The sequence below is a fragment of the Mobula hypostoma genome, chromosome 1 (assembly GCF_963921235.1).
Source record: "Mobula hypostoma chromosome 1, sMobHyp1.1, whole genome shotgun sequence".
Taxonomy (NCBI): Eukaryota; Metazoa; Chordata; class Chondrichthyes; order Myliobatiformes; family Myliobatidae; genus Mobula; species Mobula hypostoma.
In genome coordinates, this window is record NC_086097.1 from 129671800 (window position 1) to 129681143 (window position 9344).

A 9344-nucleotide genomic window follows, 5' to 3' on the forward strand; every position below is an offset into this window, starting at 1 on the left:
ATTTTAAATTTCCAATTAAGGTTGCACTGGTCTTGATAAAGGTGGTAGGGGAAAAATTACACAATTTAAAGCCTGACTGAGAATAAGTGCTTTAAAAAGATAGAGTAACTTGAGGTTACATTCTTTTTTAAAAAAAAAATGACTCAGTCATCAGATTAAAGGCAGGTAAACTGTGAGGAGAGTTTCAAGTAGGGGTTTCTTCAGAACAAGAGGAAGCTGAAGGGATATTTATTGGACAGTGTGGATAGAGACAATGGAAAGATCCCAGTTGGTGTCAGAAACCAGGGGACATAAGTTGAAGGTAGTTGATAGAAGGAGTAGTGGTGATAATAAGTGGAGGTGTTATCCCCCCCACCCCCACACAGAGTTGTACAGATCTGGAACCTGCTGCCACGTAGGGTGGTGGAAGTAGAATCCACCTTCACATTTAAATGGTAATTATGCATTCTGAAGACCATTGGCCTGTTAGCAGCTCTGTTGATCTTTTACAGCTAGGCCTCCCAGTGAAATAAATATTGTCTTAAAAATCACTTTGATTCTTCCAGAAAACAACCATAACCATGAAGTATTTTTTAGAACTCTAGTTGAATCAGTGGCTGAAAGCCAATTTAAAAAATAGAGTCGTAGGCAATTTCTGCCAAGATTAGGTAGTTATATTTTGGGAAATGTGACGTAATTTGCCCTCAATCTGCAAAACTCCAAAGGGGTTTGCGCAATTTGCCTCTGCCTCCAACAACTAGAGTTAATTGCATGCAAATATCTGTGTCATTTGATGTCCAGATTCCTACAGAGCAATTTGCCACACTCCCTTAAAGGTTGTGCTTGTTATTTGATATTTTCCACTGCTCTGGGAGCTTTTGATTATATTTGAGTATAAAGGTTTTAGAATCTGTGTCTTAATAAATATGGAGACTAAGTACAAATAAAATTGAAGATTCTGAATAGTTAAAATGCTAAATACCAGCTATTTTACTGTTTTTAAACTAAGTGACTCATTTGTTAACCCATTAAAGCAACTAAAAAGTGAGCATCCCCCACCAGGCATATTAATCTTGGATGCCTGTGACCTATGTGGTAGGACTTGCGGCTAGTGGAGTGCCTACTTTGGAAGGCTGAAGGTCTGGTCATGCCTTGCAGATGCAAAAGGCTGAATCTGAAAGAACCACTCATATCCTGGAGAACAATTATAAGCCATCTTAAGGTAAGCAAGATTAACACCCGATTTGGGCTTGTCGCTCTTGGTATTATTTCAAAGTAAGTTAAATACTTCAATTAAGTTCATCTGATCCTAACCTCCACCTCACAGGTCCACCTTTCTGTAAAGTCAACTTAACAATTAGAATTTAAGCCTTGTAGTTCCAAGGTGTAATTGCAAAGGAATTTATTAGAAATAAAAGTCAAGGTTCAAAGTATATCTATTATTGAAGTGAATATAGGTCACCAGATACTACCCTGAGATACATTTTCTTGTGGGCATTTATAGTAAATAGAAACAATAGAATCACAACAAATTGATGAACAACAAACACACAAAAGGTAACAAATACAACAAGAAAAGATAAATAAGCAATAAACATCAAGAATACAAGTTTGCAGAGTACTAGAAAGTGAGTCCATGGGTTGTGGAATCAGATCAGTGATGAGGTGAGTGAAGTTATCCCCTCTAGTTCAAGAGTCTGATGGTTGAAGGGTAATAACTGTTCCTGAACCCAGTGGTGTGGGACTTGAGGTTCTGGTGCCACCTTCCTGTTGACAGCAATGAGCAGAGAGCACAGTCTGGATGGTGGGGATCTTTGATGATGGATGCTGCTTTCCTGCAGTAGCATTCCTTAGAAATGTGCTCAGTGGTGAGACGGCTTTACCTGTGATGGTCTGTGCTGTACCCACTACTTTTTGTAGTTTTTTACCTATTAAGAGGCATTAGTGATCCCATACCAAGCCTGTCAGTATACAGCATCAGAGAAGTTTGTCAAAGTTTTAGATGAGGTACTGAATCTGTGCAAAGCTATAAGAAAGTAGAAGTGCTTTCATACCTTCTTTGTAATAGCAGATACACCTTGGACCCAGGGTGAAAGGGTAATGCCAAAGAATTTAAAGTTGCGAAGTCTGTCTACTTCTGATATGCTGATGAGAATTGGCTCTTGGACCTCTGGTTTCCTCCTCCTGTAGTCAATAATCAGCTCTTTGGTTTTGCTGACACTGAATGAGATGTGGCACAGTCACCCAGATTTTCAATCTTTCTTCTATATTCTGATACAGTCCACAACAGTGGTCTCATCTGCAAACTTCAACATGACATCGGAACTGTGCATAACCTCACAGTCGTAAGTACTCTTCAAGTCTTCGTCTGATGATACTCATTGCTCTTGCTCACAATCTATTATCGAAAACCTCATTGCACAAAGGAGGACCAGGTCCTCCTTAATGCTTTCCTGGTTGAGTAAGCTATCTTTATCTCTCATAAATTCCAATTGACATGAGACAGTTGTGTTGCAAATCTTTCACTGAAAATCTAACACTTCCCCGCCCCCACCCAAATTAACTTCCTCAATGTAGATTCGCATCTAAAATACAAATATGCTATCCACATTTTGTAATCTTTCCTAGTCTATTTAAGAAATATGCAGTTGTAGTTTTCACTCACACTTCGACATTGACATCTGCTTGTCACTTTCCAAATGTTATATTGTCAGAATCTATTTTCCCAGATTTTTAATCACCAAGTAAGGCAATCATGAGTTGGGTTAAATGTTCAAATTGTCTGTTTTTCTGCTTCAAGTCAAGTCAAGTCACTTTTTATTGTCATTTTGACCATAACTGCTGGTACAGTACACAGTAAAAACGAGACAATGTTTTTCAGGACCATGGTGCTACATGAACAATACAAAAACTACACTGAACTACGTAAAAAAACAACAAAACTACACTAGACTACAGACCTACCCAAGACTGCATAAAGTGCACAGAACAGTGCTGGCATTACAATAAATAATAAACAAGACAATCAGCACAGTAGAGGGCTGTAGGTTGGTGTCAGTCCAGGCTCTGGGTATTGAGGAGTCTGATGACTTGGGGGAAGAAACTGTTACATAGTCTGGTCGTGAGAGCCCGAATACTTCGGTGCCTTTCGCCAGATGGCAGAAGGAAGAAGAGTTTGTATGAGGAGTGCGTGGGGTCCTTCATAATGCTGTTTGCTTTATGGATGCAGCGTGTGGTGTGAATGTCTGTAATGGCGGGAAGAGAGACCTCAATGATCTTCTCAGCTGTCCTCACTATCCGCTGCAGGGTCTTGCGATCTGAGATGGTGCAATTTCCAAACCAGGCAGTGATGCAGCTGCTCAGGATGCTCTCAATACAAGCTCTGTAGAACGTGGTGACGATTGGGAGGGGTAGGAGATGGACTTTCCTCAGACTTCACAGAAAGTAGAGACCCTGCTGGGTTTTCTTTGCTATGGAGCTGGTGTTGAGGGACCAGGTGAGATTCTCCGCCAAGTGAAATTTGGTGCTCTTAATGATCTCTATGGAGGAGTCGCCAATGTTCAGTGGAGAGTGGTCGTTCCGTGTCCTCCTGAAGTCAGCAACCATCTCTTTTGTTTTGTTCACATTCAGAGACAGGTTCTTGGCTCTGCACCAGTCTGTTAGCCGCTGCACCTCCTCTCTATATGCTGACTCATCGCTCTTGCTGATGAGACCCACCTCGGTCGTGTCAGCAGTGAACTTGATGTGGTTTGAGCTGTGTATTGCTGCACAGTTGTGGGTCAGCAGAGTGAACGGCAGTGGACTGAGCACACAGCCCTGGGGGGCCCCCCGTGCTCAGTGTGATGGTGTTGGAGATGCTGCTTCCAATCCGGACTGACTGAGGTATCCCAGTCAGGAGACATCAATGCATCTATTTCTGAAAAGTATTTGCAGCTAGAACAGCAGACACGAGGAAATCTGCTGGAAATTCAAACAACACACACAAAAAATGCTGGTGAACACAGCAGGCCAGGCAGCATCTATAGGAAGAGGTACAGTCGATGTTTCAGTCCGGGACCCTTCGTCAGGACTAACTGAGAGAAGAGATGGTAAGAGATTTGAAAGTGGGAGGGGGAGGGGGAGGGGGAGATCCGAAATGATAGGAGAAGACAAGAGGAGAGGGGTGGATTTAAGAGCCACACATTTTAATTCCACATCCCATTCCCATTCTGATGTCTATCCACGGCCTCCTCTACTGTCAAGATGAAGCCACACTCAGGTTGGAGGAACAATACCTTATATTCCGTCTGGGTAGCCTCCAACCTGATGGCATGAATATTGACTTCTCTAACTTCCATTAATGCCCCTCCTCCCCTTCACACCCCATCCCTTATTTACTTATTTAATATATTTTTAATATTTTTTTATTTCCCCCCTTTTTTTTCTCTCTCTCTCTTTTTCTCCCTCTCTCCCTCTCACTATAACTTCTTGCCTGCTCTCCACCCTCCAAGCTCCCCTCCCCCCTTCTCTTTCTCCCCAGGCTTCCCGTCCCATGATCCTCCTCCTTCTCCAGCTCTTAGATCCACCCCTCCCCTCCTGTCTTCTCCTATCATTTCGGATCTCCCCCTCCCCCCCCACTTTCAAATCTCTCACTCGCTCTTCTTTCAGTTAGTCCTGACAAAGGGTCCCAGCCCAAAACGCCGACTGTACCTCTTCCTATAGATGCTGCCTGGCCTGCTGCATTCACCAGCATTTTTTGTGTGTGTTGCAGCTGGAACCAATACATTTGTTGGCAATGGAAGTGCCTCAGTAAAGCAGCCAGCATAATCAAAGTGCTCTCCCACTCTAGACATTTTCTCTTCTCTCCTCTCCCATCAAGCAGAGGATACAAAAGGCTAAAAACATGTACCAGTAGCTTCAATGACAGCTTCTACCCTGCTGGTAGAAGACTACTGAATGTTTGCTAATATAATAAACTGGTCTGTTGACTTTACAATCTCATCACTCATGGCTTGGCTTCGCGAGCAGAGATTTAGGAAGGGGGCTGCCCACATCTGCTGCAGGCTCGCTGGTGGCTGACGAGGCCAATACGGGACAGGCAGGCCTGGCCACAAGCGGCTGCAAGGGAAATTCTGTTCTGGGTTTGGTGCTGCTGTGTCACGGTTCTTCCTCCTCCTCCTTTTGTCCTCAATGCCAGCCCTGCGTGCGTTCTCAAAGGAGGAGACAGACTGGTGAATGGTGTGTCGCCAGGCCTTGCGATCGGAGGCTAGATTAGACCACTGGCGATGGTCAATGTGACAGGTACCAAGGGATTTCTTCAGCGAGTCCTTGTACCTCTTCGGTGCCCCTCTGTCACCCTGGCCAGTGGAGAGTTCGCCATGCAGCACAACCTTGGGCAGGCGATGATCCTCCATCCTGGAGACATGCCCTGCCCAGCGCAGCTGCGTCTTCAACAGCATGGCCTCGATGCTGGTGACCTCCGCCTGTTCGAGGACTTTGATGTTGGTGACAAAAACCACTCCAGTGGATGTTGAGGATGGTGCGGAGGCAGCGCTAATGGAAACGCTCAAGGAGTCGTAGGTGGTGACAGTAGGTGACCCACGACTCGGAGCTGTACAGGAGGGTGGTCAGTACAATGGCTCTGTACATGCTGATCTTTGTGCCTTTCTTCAAATGCTTGTTGTTCCAGACTCTCTTGTACAGCCTGTTGAATATGCTGTTTGCCTTTGCCTGTCTGTTGTCAATCTCTTTGTTGATCTTGGCATCCGACAAGATGGTGCACCCCAGGTAGCTGAACTGGTGGACTGTCTTCAGCTCTACCTCACCGATGGTGATGCGGGGATGGTGGTAATCTTCCTGAGGTGCGGGCTGATGGAGAACTTCTGTCTTCTTCAAGTTGACTTCCAGTCCGAAGAGCTCGGCAGCCTCTGTGAAGCAGGGTGTTATACGCTGCAGGGCTGTCTCCGTGTGGGCAACAAGGGCAGCATTGTCGGCGAAGAGTAGCTCTTGGATGAGTTGCTCCAATGTCTTGTTGCGGGACTGTAGTCACCTCAGGTTGAACAGGCTAATCGACCTCATTGTGAACTTGCACTTTATTGTCCATAGAATCATAGAAAAGTACAGCACAGAAACAGGCCCTTTGGCCCATCCAATCCATGCTGAACCATTTAAATTGCCTAGTCCCATTGACCCGCACATGGATGATAGCCCTCCATATCCCTGCCATCCATTTACCTATCCAAATGCTGAAATAGAGCTCACATGTATCACTTACACTGGCTGCTTGTACCACACCCACAAAATCCTCTGAGTGAAGAAGTTTCTCCTCAAGTTCTCCTTAAACTTTTCACTTTAACCATGACCTCTAGTTGTAGTCCCACCCAACCTCAAATGGAAAAAAGCCTGCTTGCATTTACCCCATCTATATCACTCATAATTTTATATATCTCTATCAAGCCTCCCCTCAATCTTCTACATTCCTCGGAATAAACTTATCCAATCTTTTCTGATAATTCAGGTCCTCCATTCCCAGTAACATCCTTGTAAATTTTCTCTGTATTCTTTCAACCTTGTTCACCTGTAAGTAGGTGACACAGTACTTCAAATTAGATCTCACCAATGTCTAATACTTCAACATCCCATCTACTGTAATTAATACTTTGATTTAAGAAGGCCAATGTGCCAAAAGCTTTCTTTACGGCCCTATCTACCTGTGATGCCACTTTCAATGCATTATGGACTGTATTCACAGGTCCCTTTGTTGCACTTCACTCTTCAGTGCCCTACTGTTCACTGTGTAAGATGCACTGTGGTTGGTCCTCCCAAAGTGCAACACCTCTCACTGGTCTGCATTAAATTCCATTTATCATTTTTCAGCCCATTTCCCAGCCAGTCCAGATCCAGCTGCAAGCTCTGATAGATTTCCTCGCTATCCACTACACCCCCAATCTTGGTATCATCTGCAAATTTCTAATCCAGTTAACCACACATTCATCCAGATCATTGATATAGATGACAAACAACAATGGACCCAGCGCCGATCCCTGTGGTACTCCACTAGTCACAGGCCTCCAGTCAGAGAGTCAACCATCTACTACCACTCTCTGGCTTCTCCCACGAAGCCAATGTCTAATCCAATTTACTACCTCATCTTGAATGCCAAACAACTGGACGTGCTTGACCAACCTCTCATGCAGGACCTTGTCAAATGTCTTCCTAAAGTCAATGTGTACAACATCCACTCTCTTGCCTTCATCAACTTTCCTGGTAACTTCCTTGAAAAACTCTAAAACTAGTTAGACGCGACCAACCACACACAAATTAATGCAGACTATCCCAAATCAGTCCATATGCACTGTACTATCTCTGTAGCTGTACCATTCTGCATTCTTTTAATCTTTTGTCTTGCACTACCTCAGCTCACTGTGTGATGAAGTTTTACACTTTATATCAGTACTTATGATAATAATAAACCAATTCCAGTTCCAAGTGATTGTTTATGTGTACATGAGATTCAAAACCCAAGCTTGCATCAAAATCGGATATAGCACAAAAGATACTTGGTTAAGTATTTTGTAATTGCCAGATCTAAACATCAAATAGTAAGCACTACATACCAATTCATTTAAATACAGTACCAGCTAAGGTATGTAGCTGGACAACCCAAAACTAATTACTACATTCTCCAGATATGGTTTCAATTTTTCCAGTTTTTCCATCAAATTAATTCAATATATTTAAATCCTGTAATATAACAATGTTCCAATTAAATAAAACTAACAGACAATAAACCAAAAAAAATGCTTATTTATTCTTTTAAAACTTGTCGTTACTCCTTAACTGGTAAATATTTGATTTGATCTACTATTCAAAAATTGTTTTCCTCTAATATGTATTTGTTGTGACTTGTTTCTTTGCTTAGTTCCTAATGAATCTGTTACCCCCATCCACATGCCTACATTGGTGTTGTCCATTCCAGTTAGCTACATCAGAATAGATAGTATAATTTCTCCACTGTGAATACAGCTTAGAGTTAGCTCTTTGAAAAAGCGATCAATTAGTCCCACTCTCTTGTTAAATCTCCTCGCAGCAAGCATTTATCCAATCTCCCGTTGAAGATTTATATTGCCTCTATTATCGTTTTTCTTTATGACTTTGATATATTTTTCCAGTTTTGCCAGTTATCCTGAGATGCTCCATTATTTTGCAACCCTCTATTAAATATCTTGACTTCTACCTAAGCAAAACACTCTATATAACAAAACTTAAGGATGACTAAAGTTCTTCCAGGCACCATTCTAGTTCTTTCCTATACTCTGTCCAAGACCTTTGCACCTTCAACAATATGTTCAAAATTGGACATCTGAAGCCCAGTGCACGATGTATTTCTTTGTACAGTGCTTTGTGTCTGAAGAATGGATCACAAGTATTCTGGGAATACATGATTCGCAGCCTTTCTTGCCATATGCACAAGAACCTCCAAGCTGTCTATCTATTCTTACCCCTCCCTGCCTGCCAAAAATGTTCCATTTAGTTTTATATTTCCTCATCTCATTTCTTCTCAAAATGTTTTCCACTCATTTTAAGTGGGAGAAAGAACTTTGCTTCTCTAATGTTGTCTGCAGGTAGATGCTGTATGTTCCTAACTACAGCAAACCCTGAAGGTAATTTTTATACTCTGCTAATCTGCATCATTTTGCAGAAACAAGTTTTATCTACAGTAAAACTCCCATTATCCAATTATTTTCAAATCCCGATGGTATAGCATCCAGCTATGATGTTTCCAATGCTCAGTAGGTTGACTCTGTGGGTTAAGAAAGCATACAGTGCATTAGCCTTCATCATTCGTGGGAATGAGTTTAGGAGCTGAGAGGTAATGTTGCAGCTATATCGGACTCTGGTCAGACCCCACTTGGAGTACTGTGTTCAGTTCTGGTCGCCTCACTATAGGAAGGATGTGGAAACCATAGACAGGGTGCAGAGGAGATTTACAAGGATGTTGCCTGGATTGGGGAGCATGCCTTATGAGAATAGGTTGAGTGAACTCAGCCTTTTCTCCTTGGAGCGACAGAGGATGAGAGTGACCTGATAGGGGTGTATAAGATGATGAGAGGCATTGATCGTGTGGATAGTCAGAAGCTTTTTCCCCAGGGCTGGCTAGCGTGAGAGGGCACAGTTTTAAGGAGCTTGGAAGTAGGTACAGAGGAGATGTCAGGGGTAAGTTTTTTTATGGAGAGAATGGTGAGTGCATGGAATGGGCTGCTGGCAATGGTGGTGGAGGTGGATACAATAGGGTCTTTTAAGAGACTCCTGGACAAGTACACGGAGTTTAGAAAAATAGAGGGCTATGGGTAACCCTAGATAATTTCTCAGGTAAAGGACATGTT